Source organism: Typopeltis vanoorti, chromosome 21 (genome assembly GCF_054136105.1).
Source record: "Typopeltis vanoorti isolate ZY-2024b chromosome 21, IOZ_Tvanoo_1.0, whole genome shotgun sequence".
In the NCBI taxonomy this organism is placed as follows: domain Eukaryota; kingdom Metazoa; phylum Arthropoda; class Arachnida; order Uropygi; family Thelyphonidae; genus Typopeltis; species Typopeltis vanoorti.
In genome coordinates, this window is record NC_143569.1 from 74,200,010 (window position 1) to 74,221,917 (window position 21,908).

At 35.1% G+C, this 21,908-nt stretch overlaps 1 non-coding gene across 1 annotated transcript; it reads right to left on the bottom strand.

The window, feature by feature from the left end:
* Positions 1-8,215: 8,215 nt before the first annotated feature.
* TRNAM-CAU (transfer RNA methionine (anticodon CAU)) lies at positions 8,216-8,288 on the bottom strand. The gene has a single exon. It is a non-coding gene; the product is annotated as a tRNA-Met (tRNA).
* Positions 8,289-21,908: the final 13,620 nt, after the last annotated feature.

Below are 21,908 nucleotides of genomic sequence, written 5' to 3' on the forward strand. Positions count from 1 at the left end.
AAATGTTACTCTATTATATATATATCCCGTAGATCAAATCGATCTACCAGCAACGGTAGCAAATATTTCACCTTAAAAAACCTTAGAAAATGAAGAACACTTACCTCTGTATATATCATTTATCATTCAAAACTATCGCCACTAATTAACAACACAATGACTCAGCTGACTCTTTAATTTCATCATCAATAATACACTACACAAAACACTAACACACGGGCCGCCATTTTTTCCTCAATCCTCAATCCTTATAAAATTATTTTGTTTTAAAATAATTTTATGTAATACTTTCATATGAAATATTAAAAGGTGTTGCTAATTTGAAATGTCAAAGATATTATAATACTTATTATAATAAAATATTACACCAGTTTTGAATTTCTCTTTTAAAATATTAATTTTTGTTTGAAATTTAAATACAAGAATTTAAATTAACGTTATCATTTTATTTATAGTTATGTATCTCCTTTTTCCTTTGAGATTTATGGTGTAAACCTTTTTAGGAACTTAAAGGAGTAATCTTATTTATTTTTTTTGCGGGGGGGGGCTTCTTATGTCTCTTTATCCTTTTCATTTGATAAACTTCCACCTTCAGTTCATTGTATAAGTTTATTCAGATATTTTGATGTCTTTTTTCATTTACTATTTAATTCACTTATCCTTAATGTATTTCTTATAATCATCATTTTATTCTGTTCATTCTAGGACAACCTTAAATTACTCAAAATATTTCATTTTAGCCTTTACATCATTTTTTCTCTCTCTGCAGAGCTTTCTGAACTATAGTATTATTGGTATTGTGGTTCTCTTTTGTTGATGTGTTGTTGTTATAGCACACTGATTACTCGGGAATGGCGTAGTTCAGTATCTTTAGAATTATCAAAATTAAATGTTATCCTAAGTATTGAAAATGCGTGATATGTTCTAGCGATTACGTTTCATTTGCTATATTATTTCGCTTTGAGATATAGTGGTATTCATGACTTCATTGATATAAATGATTTGATTTTTGAAATTAACAGTAAAAAAAAAATATTGTATTTGCTGCTATATGTTGCTAGATATTTATTCCCAGAATTGCTATACTGTCTATCTACAACCGTTTTAAACAGGTGCTAGGTAAATGGAATATCGTTCGTTCCATGTCTTCACTTAGAGGAAGAGTACTAATAGTTAACCAGATGGCTGCGAGTGTCTTATGGCATACCCTAAAAATACTCACACCTCCTGGAGAATTTCACTACCACATTCAAAAGGAAATCAAACGTTTCCTCTGGAACAAAACTCACTGGACAACATACGCTCAACTCTGCAAGCCACTCAGCAAGGGAAGTCAAGGCCTGATTTCCCTTGAAAACAAGATTAGATCCTTCAGGATAATCCTCCTCATAAAGACACTTCAAATCAATCACACTTATGTAACCACCTTCGATTACATCACGAAATCATCCACCAGAGGACTTACACTTTCCACAATCCTCCGAATGGCCAGTCCTGCACCATCTCCTCCTAAACTACCTCATTTTTACAAAGATGCTCTACAGCGGTGGAAAAACACAGGACTTCATCACACACTTACAGGATCAATAGAGTCAGCTGTACTTGCAGAACCACTATTTTCGAACAAAAGCATAACAAGTCTCACAACTGGCCAGCCCTTTCTTTTCCCTACATGGAACTGGGCAGGAATAAGAGTCATAGGGGACCTCCTAACGAAGGCCCTAAAGTGGAAAATATTCACAAGCCTACCAATGAAGAACCCAAAAACTGAAAAGCAATATCAACAGCTGCAAGCCTCCATTATAAAAGTCTATCCAGATATCGCTACACCTGAGGAAATCCGTATTCCTTCTAGAAACTGCTCGGGGCCGATATTTCATCTTGTACAATCTGAAGCCTCATTTCCAATTCTTCCCTCCAACTACAAGAAAATATACCACTTCCTCATGACAGTGTCTCCAACCTCGCCCTTCTTATATTCATCCTTAACCCTCTCATCTACAAGGCTGCATATGCCACTCAGTTTTCAGTGGGATCTGCCATATAAATCGAAGTGTGCCAAACCAGATTCCGACATACAGTGGAGACTATGGCATAACATCTTGCCAACTCCTTCTAAGCTCTACAAATTTCAGCTAAGAGAAACGGATCTGTGTCTATTCTGTGACGTTTCAGGTACCTTGGAAAACATATCTAACCTGTCTCGCAAACAAAGTAATAATCACCTACGCCCTGAATACTGCCTCTACGCACACAGCCAAGAAGACTACTGGAATTTAGTCCACACAGAAGAAAACAGACACAGAACATGCAATTTCCTCTTCGTCTGCGCTAAGGCCGTCATCTACAGCTTCTACCTAAAACAGACAAGAAATAACCATCACCCATCCATCACTGAAACTGCACAAACTCTCATGTATATCCTCCCTCGGAAACTAAAAAGTAGGCTTTTATTGGAACTTGAGTACTTCAAAGAAACAAGAACTGTCGCGAAATTCATAGAGGAGTGGAATCCAACTGGTACCCTCTTCTGGATTGACGACGACAATACGCTTCATCTGAAAGATAACTCAGACTGAAACTGAACTGTAAATTTTGAATTTTGAATTCTATTGTATACCCGAAAGGAAAATGTTTCTTTCTATTATATATATATATATATATATATTGAAACAGGGAATCTACTTTGCAATGAACAGCATGGGTTTAGTAAGAGAAAGTCATTTGACAACTTGTATATATTCTATAATAATGTTACCATTGAATTAGACAAGGGGAATGTACACCCCATGATACTTTTGGATTTTGCTAAAACTTTTGACAGAATACAGCATGGAAGACTGTTGCATAAATTGGAGAATATGGATTTGGATTGTAGAATATTAGCATTGATAAGAGGATGGTTAACTGACGGAAATCAAAAGGTGGTATATAGGGGATGTGAGTCTGAAAGATTTAAGGTAATCAGTGGTCCTTGGTCCACTGTTATTTAATCTCTACATTAAATATTGGGAAGGATTTGGCAAGCGACATACAGCTATTTGCTGATGATGCAAAGATAGGCAGGGTAATCAGAAAAGCTGCTGATATGCAGTACTTGCAGAATGATTTGAATAGGCTTGAATTATGAGCATGGATAAATGGATGTCAGTAAATGCAAAGTCATTCACTTCGGCATGATTAGATATCAAATGTCGTATTATATTGGTGGGATTATGCTAGAAGAAACTGATGAGGCTAGGGATCTTGGAGTGTTAGTAGACAGCAAGTTGAAGTTCAGCGGCCATGTAGCAAAGATTGCAAATACAAGTCAAAAGATAATTGCAATGCTGAAACGAACTTTCACATATAAAGATAAGGATGTCATTTTGCCTCTTTACAAGACCTTGATAAGACCTCACTTGGACTATTGTGAGCAGGTCTGGTCTCCTGGTTTTCGTTGTGATTCTGATATATTGGAGAGAGTACGAAGGAGAGTGCTAAAAATGATATCAGAATTGAGGAATACTGATTATAAAGGCAGATTGAGAATTTGTAGACTGCAGACACTAGCAAACAGGAGAAAGAGGAGTGATATGATCGAGACTTACAAACTTCTGATAGGGTCACGCAGGATTTCAGTTGATGGAATTTTTAATTTTAAGGAGGGTGAGGAAAGGACAAGAAGGCATCCTTGGAAGCTAAGAATGAATGCCGCTAAGAAGGGGAGTGAAGGCTAGATTTTTCTCTCACAGGGTGGTGCCTGATCGGAATGGATTGCCATTGGATGTTGTGTGTGCAGGCAGTGTGAATGAATTCAAGAGTAAGTATGATAGCTGGTGTGTGTAGTATATGGCCTATCTGGATGAGTCCCTGTCTCCCTGGAGGTCTCTCTTAATAATACTAATAATATATTGATATTGAAATCAACACTTTAATGTTTACATGTGAGTATTTTAATATTTTCCTATTGATAGATTTAATAAATACCTACGTTATTAATATTTTATGTCCATTTTCATATATAGCCAAAGAGGAAAAAAAAACAAAAAAACTTTGGACGGGTAATTTTAGTGCGCTGAAAATATTGAAAACAATGGACTAACATGAATCAGAAAATACAAATATTCATTAAATAAATGCTTCTTTTTTTTGCTTTAAAATAATTATTATATTGTAATGTGTAATATTAAAAGCTGAATACAATATTTCAATGAAATAATAACGAATATGAAGTTAATTGAAATAATATAATTTTAATTTTATTAATATATGAATTGCATTAATACAGCATAATTCTAACAAAAGAATTCAAATTACTGTAGATCATATTTGTTAAATAAACAAATCATGTTGGTGAGGTGAGAAAACCTGTGTAAAATTAAAGTCTATGTACACACACACACATGAAAGAAAAATTTTTAGGAGTCTACAAATTACATAAGATTATATGGCAAACAGCAGATGAAAATGAATGACGTTAGCAAATACGCAAAGCGAAAACTTAGATTTATATTTGCATACTTGGTGTCTTTGGTCTTTCGACATCATTTCAGTTGACAAGAGGCAGCAAGTACCTATATCGAAACAACTGTATTTCGAGTCCGTGGCTATAGCTGATGTACTCTTCGATACCCGTTATAAAGTTTTTTTTTTTTTTTTCAGTCTTCTCATAATATAGGATATTACAGTTGCATGAAACTGTAAGGCACTAAAAGCCTAAATCTAGTGAACTAGATTTAGGCTGAACGGAACGAAGTCAGTATTGTAATTTGATAAAAAGGAACGAAAAATATGTTTTTATATTTTTCGGAGATTTTGTCTAGATTGATAGTTGTTGAGGTTATAGCTTTTCAATTGTTTAGGAGAAGCCATACACGGAGCAGCCACCATCTAGGGAAAGGACTATGAGCATGGTGTTTCCCAGTTGCCTTCATTACCGTACAATATCCTATGCCGTACTGTGTTGCGGGATGACCCCCCCCCCCTCAGTTTATCTGTGGGGGGGGGGACTCTGCCGTTCACATCCAATACCGGCTAACTTGGCTATGGCAGATCCTTAAACTCCTCACGTCGTCGACGGGAATTGAACCTAGGACACTCCTTCCCCAGGCATATGGTTGCGACACGCAGAGCCACTAGGCTAACCGCGCAAACAGATTGATAGTAGTGGATCCAATACCAGGAAAGAGAAATATCTTTCGTAGAAAGGTCTTAATAGATAACTGGTGTTCTTTGGCTAACTCATTATCACTGTTAATAAGAGAACAAGCACGTGCTTCAAGAACAGAAATTATGCCTAATTTTTGAGATGGGTAGTGGTGTGAATCAGAATACTTTTATGTAGATTTCAATGGGGACAACATTTATTGTATGCAACATTTATTAATGCTCACTCTGACACCTCCGAAATATAAATTCCCTCAATTATAAAAATCGTGTAAATATCTATCTTAAATTACCGAAGATATAAAAGGTGATAGGGTGCTTATATAGTCTTGTGATAACTTCTATGATGCTAGATGGAAAGAATAAAGGCATATATATATATTTTCGATTCAACCCACTAACTTTTTAAAAGATGATTGTAGTTAATCGATCTCTAGGACAGTTAAGTACTATTTTTTTTAACTCACGGAAGGAACCAGGTATTTAATCCTGCAATTCAGCACAATCGAAAAATTTACATTAGTATAGAAAATAAGTAATAGTTAGTATTAGGACCACAGCATAAGATGAGGCAGTTTTCTTAATCTCATCACTTTCTCTCCATCCACGTTGTCTTCTAGCGGAGCTGACCGCTTTTACAGATAGCGCTGAATTTCGATAGTGCTCAATTGCTGGATCGGATTCCCATTTACAATGCAAAGAACCATTTATGGGGGGAGGGGGTATTTCATGTAAAGATGAGTTAGGAAGTCTGGTAGGAAGGCAGAGGGTTTTAATCCTTAAAAACAAGCAGCCCATCCGGAGTACTTATACTATGCAGACCGGACAACTGAAGTTGCTTCGAAAGTAATTATCGTAAGACCAAAAATTAAGCTTCAGCTATTAGGAAGGTGAGACTAGATGCATACCGATCACAAATGTTGGTCAAAACGAGTATTGTTAATATCTTTATTTATTTATTTTTATGGTAACGATTACAGTTAATGCTGTATTTGTTTTCTGGATCAATTTTTACCTTCGGACATTCACTTGGTCATAATGACTATCAAACCTAACCCATAAAATCCACTTTATTTTCTATCGCAAATGTGTTAATTCACATGAGTCCCTTTTAGCCAAAATTCCGCCATAAGTCTTTTTTGTGCTGTCATAAAACACTTCTGTAATAGTAGTCTTCCTACGAGCAAGTTTTCGCTAAATGGTGCAGTAATAACCCTTACGTCAATAGGCCAGATTATTCACCGCGACCTACAGCTGAGGGAAGAGAACAGTAAACATCTGGAGACTCGATTTCGCAACTCGAAAAGCTGCAGTGTGATAATTGCATGTAGCCGAGCGTGGAATCGCCTAGTACGCAAACACTTTCTGTGGAAATTTTTTTTTTTACCCTTTCTGTCGTGAATATAAGCACCAAGGTGTGCTGTTAGTGGGTCATCTTTGAGACTAGTTCGCCCCAGATCAGTAGCAGAAATCAAACAGAGCACTGACCATCTCTCTTTTATGTCATCACTGACAACAATTCTTCTGGTAGTCATGCACAAATACTCTTGGAATACATTCTTTGGATTACTGAAAAATTTTTTGATAATTAATTTCAGTAAACAATACAGTACGATAGATATTTCAAAGAGATCTGTCAATTTTGAGTTTGTAGAATAAAAATAAATTGGAAAAAAAAAAAAACACATGTGCAACATTGTTGATTATATAATCGCATTATGAAGAGGTATTCTCTCTCTCTCTCTCTCTCTCTCTGATGGAAAGATCTGTATGCAGAGTCGGCTCTACCGGCGGTGCAAAACGTGCATTTGCACCGTGCGACAAGTTTTTTTTTGGGGGCTGCAAAATTGGTATAAACTTTACTAAAAATAAGGGGGTAGGGGCGGAAATTATGCTACTGCTCGGGGAAACAAAATTCCTAGGGGGCGGCCCTGTCTGTATGATTACGTCTAAAAGTGTTAGCATTATTAGTTACAGACATAAAATGAATTAAAACCTCTGTAAATTCGTTCTAAAATTATCCTTTAAGGCGGGTTTGTGCCCATTGATTTACAACACGCTGTAAAGGCTACATAAGTTATATCCTTGGCGGTTTAATTTAGTTTGGTTTTCAGTTAAACCAACAAATAGTGCAATAGCATTATTGTGTAGTGACGTCGATTCCTTTAACACTGCTAAACATATTTTTGGATCACATTGTAGACATTCTCTTTATCTGTTATCTGTTTCAGGAGCTGGTTAATTTTTTATTTTTCCTCTTTCAGCTATTTTGAGTCTGGCCTTCCTTAACCCCTTAACGTACCAATTAAAAATCAGAAAGCGGTCGTTTTTCTGCCAATTTTTAAGGCGAGGGTGATTTGCTGGATCAAATTCATCATTATTTGAAAAATAATGATGAATTTGTGCAAACGCAAACGAAATAGCCGATACACGCTCGGCTGAAAGGAAATAGGCACAAGATTGTCTAGCGTCTATATTCGGTTGTATTTATATGTGAAACCAAAATTCAAAATCAATTTTGGTGCAATAAACAAAAGACGTGTCACAGACGTCTTTGTATGTTAAGGAGTTAAAAAAAAAATATAATTTTTTGTGTTTAATCAATCATATTATTCTGTCTTTCATTAATGTATAAATCAGTTTTTTTTTTTTTTTTTGAGTGGCGAAGTGAAAGAAAAAAAAAAAAACTTGTCGCGCTGAATCTTCGTTTGATCTAGCGTTCACATCATTTTATATAATTTCGAGTTATTATTCATATTTCTCTCTTCCAAGGCTTAGATCCCAGAATATTTTGTTAAATTTTAATACAGATTCCTAACTTCATATTTATCAAATTTTGTTCAGCCAAGAGTGAAGTTGTTGCGTAAACGCAGGGCAAAATGAACGAAATTAATTGGTACTTACACATTCTGATAAACACCTGCTAATTATAATTTAAGCAATACTTGATAATACCAAGCAATTATAACTGATTCACTTAAAAAAAAAATAGCGATAAGATTTACTTAATTCGAATTAGCGAATAAAAATACAACTAATTACGAGATGGAAAAAAAAAAAATTCTCGTGCCCCAGGTGAGGATCGAACTCACGACCTTCAGATTATGAGACTGACGCGCTGCCTACTGCGCTACTGAGGCACATGCACATCGTGCTTTCAGGAGCAGAATACATTCAGATGAGATACTGTCGTAGCTGTAAATTCGCTCGTAAAACAAACTTTCAATAAAATTTATTTTCATGAACCTGTCAGTTTCAACATCAATGCCCGAAGTTATTGTCCCTTTCTGACCTAATAAATACTTTAGCGTTTCAATATTAGGGCATTCTTAGGGAGGAGATCATACTTTCATACACAAGCAAAATACGCAGTCTAGGTGTGTGTGATAAACTATTCTTGCTTTTCTAACTCAATTACAGCGCAACGTGATTCTTTTGATTATGAGCTATAAAATGGCTTATGCAATATCACAGTTAGCTTAGTAATAAGTTATTTTCTTAAATATTATTTCAAAAAAATCATTTTATATTTCATTTTTTAAATAATTTCTTATTTTGTTCTATTTCTTTAAGAACACCTTTTTATTTTAAATGTAATATAAACTCTTAAGCAATGTTACCAGATGAAAATTGTTCTTTTCTAGAATCTGTATTCCAATTTTATTTTTGAATAAAGTTTAACCGTTAAGAGAAGAATGCTTCAAGCACTGATGTACTACTTGAAATCATAATTGTTATTTAAATAATAAATACGCAGAGAGAAATTAAACTAAGTAGTTTGCATTAGGGCAATAAATATCATCATTACTAAGCAACAGGAATAATTAAGTTATTCAGTCGCTAATTGTATCAATCAACAATTTTCATTCAGGACCATCAAGAGAGTTTTATTTCTTTCATGTCCTCATTCACTCATAAGTATTGGCTGTTGTGAAAATCCGGAATGTGATTGAAATACAAACAATTACATGAATTCATCGGTTCTCCTATTATAAGATCTGATCTTTTACTAAGGAAAGATCTTCAAAGTGGCATGCATGCTAAGGAATGATTTCTAAATTCACACGGAAGCTTTTATCGGAGATCTTAGAATATGGAGTGATATAAAAACCGGCACCGGAAGTGTATAAAAGGCGTTGGTGTGTTCTGGAAATAAAAACTCGACCTGGCACTGGAGTCAGACAAAACATTGCAATAACGGATCATTGATCAAAGAAAAGCCTTCAAATTATCCTCATCATTTTGTTGACGAATGCAGAAAGGAGGCAAGGAAACAATAGAATGTGTCATCATGACCGTCCGAAGGGGTGTGACATGACGTTCAGGTGCAGTAGACGTGACAGCCTCCGTAGCGGTTAAAATAATTAGCGTTCTGAATTTTCATTTGTTAGTGACATCGAATGATGAGTCGTGCAGGACTTCTGCATTCACTTCCAGAACGTTCACTCGCTTTTGTTTTCTCTCCCCCCCCCTTTTTTTTTTTTTTTTTTTTTTAAATTTCAGAATGGAACATTAGAATTGTATGTTATCTCATGATCTGGTTTTAAACCATTTTTGCTTATTAATAAAAGACCTCAACGTGAAGTTAAACCCAGCCAACACAAAGATCCACTTTTAGTTTTAATTCAGCGGAGAATGCATATCATTGCTTTATTTTATTTTATTTTTTTTCGCCGCAAAATTACACGTAATTTCAGCCGGTTGTATCTTAAAAGTGGGCTTTATTTTTTGTGTTTATTCTTTAATTTACTACAAACAAACATGAACAAAGAGATACACAATTCCTAAATTTATAGTTGATTCCAGTGAACGAAAAAAAAAAAAAAAAAAAAATATATATATATATATATATATATATATATATATATATATATATTATATATATATATATATATATATATATATATATATATATAATGAACAGCATCGTCAATACCATTCACCAGGTTATTTTTATTTTTTTATTTAAAGATGTATGCACATTGCATCCCATTTTCCTTTTGTGACTATACTCGACGGCCAGTCACAACCAAACAGTAATAATCCTATTAACTTAAAAAAATGTTAAGTATGTTATGACTGCATAAAATATATGTAGACACTAGTGTATTTAGCATTTACTAACATAAAATATACACAGATCTATTATTAACAGTTAAGATTCATCAAAACTTGCGCACACAAACATATACTGACCATTTGCAGTCGAGAGAAATGTAAACAAACGTAAAGATCCAGTGTTAAATCATAATTGCATAATATTGACTGTTATTAATTAGTTAAATAATTAATTAGCATAATTAAAATTTTATAACCATTCATCCATTAGTGTATAGGCTAGGCTGCAGGGAAGCAATCGTATCGATTGCCCTAGGCTTCCATAAAGCAATCATATTGCTGCTGCTTCGTTATCAATGCATGAATCGTTATACTGATAAATAAATATGAATAATTTCTTTTTCATTTTATCTTTTCGTTTTTTATGTCTAGTAGTAGTAATACATATAACATCTACAGTATTTTATATCATATACGAGGGTGGGCTGAAAAGATCTCTGCCTAACAATCAAAAAAACATCATATATCATAATGCAAATCATAAAACAGAGGACTTATTAATGCTATTATTTTATATAGAAATATCAATCAAATCATATTGTGTTTTATCATACATTAAAATGAATCAATCACAGCACATTATACATAAAAAGATTTTATGATGTTTGATTGAGATTTTATGATGGTTAGCGTATCCGCTCTCAAGCCAAGAAGCCACGGATTAGAATTCCCCTTGGGCATGGATGTTTGTCTTTCACTTTCTTACATTCGTGTGTACGTGTTCCCTCAACATCATGCTCTGCGATAAGCCGGTTGGGGTTCTTCCAAAGTCGCATCAGCGGACCCTGCACTAAGCGAGACATAACGCTAGGAAGACTGAAATGAAATAATTCGATATTTGTAGTTTCATTTTATGTGGTCATTAAATATTTATTATTAATTACATATATTTATTGTTAATTATATAAAATATTATTAATTGCGTATATTTAATATCTATATTAATTATATAAAATATTATTAATTACGTATATTTAATATTATTAAATATACGTAATTAATATTTGGTTATGCAATATTATTATTGCATAACCAAATATTAACTTTTTTGAACAGTCCTTATAAGGACTGGCTTAAAGGGGCGAAACAAGAATGCTTTTCATCTTCTCCTTTATCTGTAGAGGACAGTGTAAGGATAGGGTGTTAAACTTCTGATCATGGTAAGAGGGTAACAGCAATAGCCGAGCCTCAATTACAACTTCATTGGTGATACGTAAGTAAGGCCAATCTCTAAAAATTCGGACTATCCCTAGGCCACTCAATCTTGGGCGAAAGACCGTCCATCTCAGCGTTGGCTCCACTCAGTGATGGCCAACCCCCCCACCACCACCGCTCAAATTCCGAAGAAAAGCATTCATCGACAACGCCCCTCAGCGGGCCGTGCCAGAGAACACTCTCCCCCGGAGACTCAAATTGCTCCCTTAAGGCAAATTATTATGAGAGCAAACTCAAACTCTCGAATCTCAGCGCCCCAGGGGGTAACAGCCGAGCCTCCGTTACAACTTCATTGGTACAGCATTGCCACCCATTACCCTCCAAGCGTATTAATTCTTATTCAATAGTTCTTAAAGTTCTTAAAAGAACTGGGCGATGGACTGAGTCCTTGACTCTTTATCCCGTCATCTGAATGAAGAAAATCTGTGTGAATGAGGTGTTATTGAGCTAATAGCTCTAGTCATGGCTGGATAACGGCATTAGCCGAGCCTCAGTTAAAACTTCATTGGCATTTGTTACCCTGGAAGCCCTAAAAAGGACTTTTCCGGGAATCAGGTGTTCATTCCCTTTTGCGTGAAGTATTATTTTTTAAAAGGTGTATAAACATATTCAAGTATTATTTTTGATTTTTTTTAACTATTGAATATATACTAAACTATTCTACTAATTATTTAATTTTAGCTCTTATTTTATAATCTAAAAGAGAAAATAAAATAGTTTCATGAATGCCTTAAGGGAAAGTTCTAATCTACAACTGCTACCGTAATTTTCAATGAGGATTTCGTACATTTCAGTAATGGAAAAAAACTCTTGCCATTACTGAGGCACCACTTCTGTTTTATTTCCTGTCTCTAAATATAGCAGATGAAACATCGTGACAACATATCTCTTCCTTAGTTATCCCCCCCCCCCCCTTCTGCTTAAAAGCATTCCTCATACATCCATATGCCCGTTCTGATAGCGATATATAAAATCACACACAACATATCTTGGGAGTTGGAAATGTTCTTCTCTGACTTTATCATAAGTAATACCAGACAAGTTATCAGCTTAATGCGTGTTCGCTTGCATTTCCTGCATGTCCACAGTTTTATAATAGAGTCCATAAAGGTAATGATTGCTGTATTAAGTGGACGAGTTTCTATCTTCAAACGAACATCTCCTATCAATCACATATCGTCAGCTCAATCTACCTTTTCGACAATGACCTAATTTATTCCACGTGCGTCTAGTTGTAGTTAAAATCTTTTTCCTCACGCTCGAATCCAAACTCCACCAATCGATTGTTAGCATTGGCATTTCTGGCGGTTTGCAAGCTTGCGCTGATTAAGCATTTTTGTTGGTTTAATGATAACCTTTGACCTCTTCTGCTAAACTTAATAAATAGATGATGGAAACATGAAAATTTGTATATGTCTCAGCGTGATGTTAATCGTAAAAAAAGGTCAATGAGGTCACGTCTGTCATTCGGACGACAGAATTTGCAATCTTAATACACGAAAGTTATTCTGTCTAAGAGAACAAAATAAAGTTCAATTGAAGTAGCCAATAGGTTGTTTACTTTTATGGGTTAGAGAGAGTTCCCTCATCTCACTTGTACTTAACAGAGGTGCAGGAAGAGTTGACCATTTCCCCTTTATCGCAGACCCTTCAGATTATCAGGATAAAATCAGCTGAATGTCCCAGTTCATCTTCACCTAGCTGGACCAGGCAATTAAAGCATGACCTATACGTAAACCTGATCTATATGAGTGTGTGTACACGCAGGACCTCTCTCTCTCTCTCTCTCTCTCTCTCTCTCTCTCTTTCTTACATGTTTGTCAAGTTTCCTTAAGACAAGAAGGGCTTTATGAATTTGTGTTAAAGAGTGCGTTGAGGTCGGTGTTCAATGACATAATTGCTAGTTGAGAACAAAGTGAGGGATGCTGTGTTCTACTTTCACCCGACAACTTTAAACTCGAAGTTAATTTTAGTGTGAATTGTTGCATGGTTGTCTTGTCGCACGGCTGCTAAAGATCTACTGCGATAGCTCATTCTGAATCATTAACGAGGTCTCGTGAAGTGAAAAGGACGCTTATTACATGAACTGGTATGCTTTTCTTTTTTTTTTTTTTTTTTTTTTGTTATGTCCACCCACCAAAGGGTTGCAGGCTTGATAAATGCATTGCACTTAATTCTTTATTACAATAATTATCAGTTTAAGAATAATTTCCATAAATCGACCCTTTATATATTTTGTTAAACTTCCTCGTTTCTGGTTTATCCTTAGAATAAACAGTATTATTTCCATTTTTTTTCATTCATTTGTTATTTTTTTTATGATACCGTTTTAAGAAAAGTATCGAAAACGTATAGAACGTTAGTAGCACCATCTGGCGCATAAAATAATACCTATTTCGCTTTCGATTTATACAATCCAAAGTCCTTTGGATATTTTGCATACAACAGAGTCGCTCAATATGAATTTTGTTGAACTATTACATCAGGCTTATTTACTAAAATTTATCCAAAGATTATGGACAACTTAAAATAAATTACGTATATCCCCCCGTTTTATTTATTTATTTATTTTTTTGTTATTCTCTTATATCACTTCTATACCAGTTAAGATAATATTTAAATTAAAAACAAATTAAAGGAAAACAAGTTAAACTGTGTATAATAGAACAAAGAAGTAATATATTTAACACTTTTCTAAAAATATATTTAACATTTTTTTTAATTTTAATATTTTAGCACTAATGCATAATTGACATTTTAACACCGTCAATTTGCTTCTCACAGATCAACACTGCTTCAATGAAATTTGAATTTGATTTATATATTAATTTATTTGCTTTATATCTACGATTCGAAATACCATGAACAAATTTAGTTCTAAAGGGTTTTATTCTTCATCAATGATGTAAAATAATCTTTTGTTTATTTTTGTTTATTTATTTATTATTTATTAATTTATTATTATTATTATCATTACAATATTTATTATTTATTTTATATACTGTATATATATGTTACCGCTAAAGTGCAGAAATCAGTTATTCTGCAGATTATCTAGGTATTGTGCAGATTAACTACGGTGATCCGTTAATGTGCGGAAAATTGTTTCATTTCTCAAATTACTTAGGTAATCTGCACATTACCTACCAGGCACTCGTTAAAGTGAAAATAAGATCTTTGCTGAAACAACAGCAACGTTTCTGTATGTTTAAATTAAGATAATGTTATTTATTTATTTTGTGATATCTACAGAATCAAGTTAATACAATCAAACAATCAACAAATTAGTTAATAGAATCAATCATCAATCAATTAATATAATACAAGGAATCAAACGGTTTAAAATATTATTACAATTAAGAAAAAAACATACGATAAAATTATGTTCACTTATTAAAAAACCAAACTAAAAGTGGAGGGAGAGGGGGGAAGGAGTAGGGAAAGGAAATGAGAGAAACAAACTTTTGAACTTTAACGATACGGAAGCCGTTAATGTGCACATTACCTAGGTAAAATGCGGAAAACTCTTGATTCCGCACGTTAACGGAGCAAATCAGTTAATCTGCAGATTAGCTAGGTAACGTGCACATTAACGGTTTTCGCACTTTAGCGGTAACATATATATATATACTGTTGGATCGTACTTCCTTGTTTTTGATCCGCCATCTTGTTTTAACTCTGTTCTTAAACAAGTAATAAGTTGTTGGTTGATTACTAATTTAAATATAGAGAAATTTATATTTTTGGACTGCGCCACCCTATATCTAGATTAGTCTAATGAAATATAGTGAAACCAAGCATCAACTAATTTTATACCAATATTAATGGTGATAACATTAATGGTGAAGGACCTCCCTCGATAAGTCATTTGACTCCTTGGAGGCCTGAATAATAATATTAATAATAATAATTATTTCTTACGTAGACTGAGTTTATCTCTTCTTTTTGAAGCTCCCGCTAGATCCGATAATTTCATGAACGGTGCAGTAAAAGAGATTCAGGCAAACACAATTTTAAAATCATCAAAACAAAACATTTAAATCAGGGTTATATATAATACATATAAACTCAATTCCGAGAACAAGTTAATATAAATGTCTTAGCTTAACTGGTCACAACATCTTACAGATTCAGTCTATGGACATTCTGCTATCAGACTTATGACTTTCACAATACTAAAATAACTTTTAATAGAGTTCAATATCACAAAATCTCTTAGTAACAAATTTTACTATTATCACACAGTCAACAAAGTCTCAATACATTAATGGTGATAACAACTGCTTCATGAGTATACACTTTCATACTTCATACTCCGGCTGATTTCAGCAAAAAAACGTTATAGTTAATGTGGGGAATAACAGGAGGAATTGCACATATATCTCTGCACTGAAGTAACATAAAATTGGACAGTTCTTACCAGATAAATCCCTTGCTCATCAATTTCACTATGGGCACATTTTATAACTATATTTACTTAGCACACTATGGCAACACTATTTAGAATAAATCTTCTCAATGATAACTGAACTATTAATGGTCGCACTTCACGTGTATAGACGCACTTGGATAAAAGAAAATGCTCATTGCTTCTTTAACACTATTCGGCCCAATTCGGCCCTCTGTTAAAGTTCCATGAAACTAATGGAACGTGTAATAATTCTTTAACTTCTAGAATTATTCTCAGTTGCTTATTACTTTCCCGGTCCTCAAATATTCCAATTACAGCACTAAAGTTCTAGACACAGCAATCCTTTGCATTCACTTTGCTGCCTCTAGTATTTTCTCCTCGTCTGTTTGTGCTATACTCCATGCTCCCGAATGGTCAGTCCTGAAAAAGAGAAGACTCTCGGTTTTCTTTTATCTTTTACCTTCTGTGGCTTGATGGATGTCAGTCCCGTGGACTTTACTCAATACATCGCTCTGAAATTCTCTGTTTAATGGAGAAATTTTTGAGCACTTGGCTCGCCCTTATTAGGGCTGTGTTGAAAGGTTTCAATCTGTGATCAGGGCCGCCTTTGGGCGTTTATGTTTCCATCTGTCATTTTCATCATAGTTGAATGACTCACGAATGAGTAGGTTGGGATGGAGTGATGCTTGAGTAAAGTACTTGGTTGCTATCTGGAGGAGAAATGTAGGTATGTCTTGCAGGTTTCCATCTTGATGGAGAATGGTGTTTCTTACAAACCATGGGGCATCAAAGATCATTCGGAGGCATTTGGTTTGGATTAATTGCAGTCGTTTGATGTTGCTAGGAGAGGTGTGACTCCACGCCGGGGAACCATAAGACAGTATAGGTCTGATGATTGTTTTGTATATTCTTAATTTGTTTTCTGGACTGACTTTGCTTCTGCGGTTGAGTAGAGGGTAGAGCTGAGCTATTGTTGAATTTGCTTTATTGCAAGCATGAGAGATGTGGGAGTTGAAACTGAGACGGTTATCTAGTATGATTCCCAGGTATTTTACTTCTGTTTGCCATGGGATAACCGTGTTGAACATCGTGATTGCTCCATGATGGTCTGCTTTCTTCCTTGTAAATAGTATGGCCGTACTTTTATCTGCATTAACATCTATTCTCCATAATCGAAACCATTTTTCAAGATTTTTAGCTGCAGTCTGTAATCTTTGGGTGGCCAGGTGTGGTTTGAGCGATCTGGTGAGTATTGCCATGTCGTCCGCATAAAATGCCATGATGGTTGATGTCGTACTTGGGACATCAGAGATAAAAATGTTAAAGAGTAGTGGTGATAATAGGGAGCCTTGTGGGACACCTGCTGTGATTCTTCTTGTAGTTGATCTGAGTCCACGAAGTTTCACTTGAAATTTTCGGTCTTTTTTAGTTAAGAGTCTATGATTTGAATGATGTTTAGTGAGTATTATGCAGTAATTAGTTTGTGGATGAGGCCTTTGTGCCACACTTTATCGAAGGCCTTTGCCACATCTAGGAAGATTGCACCTGTATGCTGTCTCCAGTTGTATCCAATAGTGATGTATTCTATGAGTCTGTGGATTTGTTGGGTTGTACTATGTCCAGTTTTAAATCCAAATTGTTCTTTTGGGATTACACCTAGATTCTCTGTTTCAGTTTGGAGGCGTTTAAGAATTACTTTTTCTGCTATTTTTCCCAGGCTCGACAGGAGGCTGATAGGTCTGTAATTCTGGGGGAACTGGGGCGCCTTCCCTGGTTTGTGTATAAGGATTACATCTGCTTGCTTCCATCGAGTGGGAAAATAATTGAGTCTTAGCATAGCATTAATGATTGCCACAAGATGCATTACTGTTTTATGAGGAAGTACTTTAATAATTTTGTTTGAAATCTGATCAGGACCTGGTGCTTTTCTGTTATTGAGGTTCTTGATAATTTGGTGTATTTCATTTGGTGTAGTGTAGTTTGAGTTGTCACGGGTGGCGGGACGACGAAGTGCATAGCGTACTTGCTTGTGGATTTTTTCAATGAAGCGCAAGTCCGCATGAGTATAGTTTGGTTGAAATTGCAGCTCCAATGAGTCTGCAAAAGCTTCAGCTTTTTCATCGTCTCGGTAGACTATACCTTTTTCTCCATGTATTGGTTTTATGTTGAGGTGATCGAAGCATATGACTTTTCAGGAGTAACAACCCGCGTTTTGCTTTCTGATGTAATTCTCTTCTGATTGGGCATGGGTAGAACCTCTCTAGTTTTCTGCAGGTTGAGTGGATAAATTGAGCATCCCTTGTAATTTGCTGGGTGTGGGCCGCCACAGTTTGCACACTTAGCAGGTGTGGTTCGTGGCTTGACGCAAGTGTGCGAAGGGTGGTTGTTGCCGCATTTGACACATTTGAATTCTGCTTTGCATAGCTTTTGTGCATGTCCATACTTTTGGCAGCGATGGCATTGACCAGCTGAAGCCTTTCTTCTGAGAGGCTCAATCTTGATGACCAAACTGCAAACTACTTTAAGATCGTAAATCTCTTTATGCTCTTTACTGATCTCAACCAGGACCAGAGGCATAGGGCGCTTGTCCGATCGGTACATCCGTGAAATTTTAATCGGCTCTAGGCCTTGTGATTTCAGATCAGTAGCTATTTCTTCGGCTGGAATGGTCTCAGCCAGCCCTCTAATTACTATTTTTAAGTTCTTTTCGCTTTTAAGCTGAAATGTGTGATAAGGAGCATTGAGATCATCCAGCAATCTGGTGAGTTGGCGGTAGTCCGAAATACCTTCAGGTTGAATTCGGATTCCTTCATCTGTGCTCTTTGCTGATGTAAATTTGATGTTTACGTTCTTCATCTTGGTTGTTATTAATGACCATTTTTCTTTGGTTCTCAAGATTATAGGTGGGATCCTCTCTTTAGGTTGTGTCCTGGATTCGGTCTCTATTCTTACGTCAGGTTGTGCTGTTAACTCCATTGGAGTTGTTTTTTCCAGGGATTGAAGGACTATTTCAGGCTCTGTTGCTTGCGAATCTTTCTTACGTTTTTCCCTGCTGACAACCTGATAATCTAATGAGTTATCCGAGTCCACTAGGGTCTGATCATTAATCGGTGACATGATCTCTCTAATGTTATCTTGAGAAGTGCAGGGGAGAGGGTCAGGGGATTGGCAGTCCTCTGTTTCTACCTCCTCAACCTGGTGGATTGCCACCTTACCTGGCCATTTCCTTTGTAACAGGCCTCCTACATGTTTAAAGATAGCCAATAGCTGTTTAAAGTCAAGCTCGTCATATGGAGACTCCATAGTTGAGAGAAACTAACAGTTTCCCAGGTAATCCTGTAGACTGAGAGTCTACTAGCAAATCCCGTAGACACACTAAGGTGTCTACCAGCAATAAGATGTGGCGATATAAAATACAACAATGGCGATACTAGCGGCAGTAGGCCTAGCGTATCGCCCTTGTAAATTCAATAGACTTACCTCGGTAAACCAGTGTTGAAAATAAAGTGCCTGTTTATGGCAGCAAGTAATTAACTGATGTTATTAATGTATATGAGCATAAATCTCTAAAAAACATATCAGTCAAATTCACAATTCACCATCAAAAATACACGGCACGAAACACTAACACGAGAGACGCCATCTTAGCTCCACAGTCACTGTAACTGCTCAAACGGCAGTATATCTTTAATATGCTTCCGCGCGTTATTATTTCTGAGAGATATCAAGACTCTCGGTTTTCTCCGCTCTTGGCTTATATGCCTCCCTTCTTTTTCCCGCCCAAAATTATTCCTCGCACTCTCTTATGTCAATTCCTTCCAAGCACGCGCTAGCTATTTCTAGCTCGTCTCCATAGTAACAAACAAAATAAAATAAAAACAGAAATATTGCATAACATTATACCTTTACATACTGGTAGTGATAAATAAAAAATGAAAATATTATAATTCACATAAGGCATATTAAACTTATATATACAATTCCTCATAATATTAATTTAGGAATAATCAAAATAAACAGAATAATATTTCAATACAAGGTGTTATCATTGCTAACACATATTTTAGATTAATTAATAAAATTTAATAAATAAACTCAAGGCAATTATATGAATAATAATTTACAATCATGGGATTAATATCAAATATTTTTTACAAGTATAGCCTTTGGTATGGTGAATTAAGTTGGATTCTGTAAGGAATATTAATAACTATATTAATATATATAATAATTAATAATATTAATATATATATATATTATAAATAATCATTGGAAGGTATATATATATATATATATATATATATATAAAGTATAAATAATCATTGGAAGGTATATATAGTATAAATATATATATAATATAAATATAAATAATAATTGGAAGGCATATATATATATATATATATATATATATATATATATATATATATATATATATATATATATATATATATATATATATATATATATATATATATATATTGGAAGGCATATTCGCTAGAAAAAACAACCATGAGATGCGGTGATTAATACCCTTGGAGGGTAATGGATGGCAATGCTGTAGCCAATAAAGTTCTAACTGAGGCTCGGCTATTGCTGTTACCCTCCTGCCATGATCAGAGCTTTAATAGCTCAATAACACCTTATCCCTACATTGTGCTCTACAGATAACGGGGAAGATGAAAAGCATTCTTGCTTCGCCCTTTAAGTCAGTCCTTAATAGGACTATGTATATATATATATATATATATTTATAAAAATAAATTTAACTGACTAGAACCCCGAGAAAGTGTAACAAAAACCTTTAATACATCACAACTAGTTTCATCGGTGCTCCGACTTCTTCAGGTGAGAAAGAAAAACATAAGATATAAAATAAGGAACATAGACGTGACATCTCCTACAGTAGATAAATAACCAACATCAAAACATTAAATTCACATCTGAACTAGAAATTAACGGAGTTCTCCCCTTCTTGGATCTAAAGATCAGTAGATTTCCTGACTGTCTTAAATTTTCAATTTTTCGAAAAACCACCCACACTGATAGATATTTACATGGTTCTTCTCATCACTTCCCACCTCAGAAACTGGGCATCATCTCCACCCTCGCCCATCGAGCAAGATGTCTCATTTCCACAGAAGAAGACCTTCAAACAGAGCTTAACTTCCTGAAAAACACCTTCTTAAATAATGGATATTCGTCTCGTAACATCACTAAACGTTTGAGACCACGCCAACATCCTCGACAAGAAGATGACTCCAACCCTATCACTCATATACAGCTACCTTTTATCAGCACTCTTACCCCAAAACTAGCTAAGATTCTGAAAAAATTCAACATAAAGACCGACTATACTACGCTGCCAAAACTTCGTTCTTTTCTGAGTCGACCAAAACCAAAACACAACCATCTGCATTTTCCTGGTGTTTATAAAGTTTTGTGCAACTGTGGTCGACCTTATTTTGGCCAGACAGACAAATCTGTTTCACTTCTTCTTGAGGAACATAGACGTGACATCTCCTACAGTAGAGCACGAGCGAGCGCCCTTTCCAGTCATGTCCTTTTCTCGGCAAACTCTAACCTTGAAGAACAGCCACATCAAGTTGATTGGGAACGCACTACTAATTTATATATTTGCAAGGATGAATTCGAAAGAAGAATTATCGAATCAAAAGAAATAGTTCTGGACCCTTCACATTTAAACAATAATCTTAGCTACAATCTACCTGATTCCCATAGCGCAGTAATCCAGTACTGGCGCTCAAAAATTAGCTGTCGCACACATTCTACTCATGCCAACGGTAGCACGCGGTCACCTATTCAAATATCACTGTTATTATTCTGCTTTTTATTAAGCTGGAAAGTTCATTTTTTACCGTGTTATTTTATATCTTATGTTTTTATTTCTCACCTGAAGAAGTCGGAGCACCGATGAAACTAGTTGTGATGTATTAAAGGTTTTTGTTATACTTTCTCGGGTTCTAGTCAGTTAAATTTATTTTTATAAATGTATACA